Below are 1,331 nucleotides of genomic sequence, written 5' to 3'. Positions count from 1 at the left end.
CCTCTATTCTTACACTGCTAAATTTGGGACGGCTAGCGCAGATAGCTCTCGTGTAGCTTTGCGCGAAATTCAAAACAAACAGAATATTAAAAATTCAATCATGTTGTTTGTTTAGGAATAAAATACTCGAAAAAAACCATAACTGTTTCGTCTGGCTAACAACATTAAAATAGATGAAAATATCCATGACTTTATTGTTTGATTCGAGAAGAGACAAAATGATAAAACCCTAACTTTAGTCTTCTTTGTTTTAGAAGCAATAAGACATCGCCAAAAAAAAAACGAAAAAAAACAAAAACGTAATTGTTGTGTATGACTAACAACACTAATACGATTGTTTGTTTAAAAACTGGCGAAAACAGAAACCTAACTTCATTCATGTTTGAAAAAAGTTACCATTATCTGACTTAAAATATTCATATAGATGTTAAAAAAATAATTTCTGAATCGTTTTTACATTGTTTGACTGAAAGAAGAGGGGGAGGGTGATCATGTGTGGATCTAACGGCCTTGCTTCTAATGTACTTCTAAGCCTTTTTTCTAGAATCCGCGGTAATCGTCATGAACATCTGTTAAAAGATGTTTAGTTAAAGAAAATATATACATATTTTCTTGGTGGGAAAATGTAGAGCAAAAACGGACGGACTGTGTTAAAACAGTCTTCTGTGTATATTGTAAGCTGTTCCTAGGCTCAAACAAATCAGCTGATATGGGGGTCGGCCATTTCTGATTGGCTCTTTGAAGAATGACGTTGATTCTCTTGTACTTGAGACTCGTGATGATTAGTTGTGAAATCACCCGACCAGTTCAGGGCCCGAGGGTTAACTCAGATGTACAGACTGTGTCGTGCTTGCTACAAATCAAATTTAGTGCCGGTAAGATTTACAACTATTATCAAAAAATAGATGGTGTGTGTGTGTGTATATCAATAATAGAAACAGTTTTCCACGCTGAGTGCAAATCATGACCGACTCTCCCTCACAGTAAGAATCTTGCTATCGGTTACCATAGTTACAACGTGATTTCCCAGCACAGTGAAGAGAAGAAAAAAAAACATTTTTCATCTTAATGGATTCCACTGACCAGAATGGGACACGTGCTCTGACCAAGAGGGAGATATGCCACTTACAGTACAGAGATGAGACACTAAATACAGGTATATATATATATTAGTTTATATGTTTTTAATACGAACGATCTAATCCCCATAACCGAAATAAAATCATTTAATACATTAAGTATCAAAGGATCTGCTGTAATTTAGAATACAGATTTACTGAATAAACCAAACAACAGTTTTGAAGAGTAAAGTTGTCTAGTAAGTTTCTCTA

This window comes from Limulus polyphemus, unplaced genomic scaffold (genome assembly GCF_000517525.1).
Source record: "Limulus polyphemus unplaced genomic scaffold, Limulus_polyphemus-2.1.2 Scaffold9691, whole genome shotgun sequence".
Classification (NCBI taxonomy): domain Eukaryota; kingdom Metazoa; phylum Arthropoda; class Merostomata; order Xiphosura; family Limulidae; genus Limulus; species Limulus polyphemus.
This window is presented reverse-complemented; position numbering follows the sequence as displayed.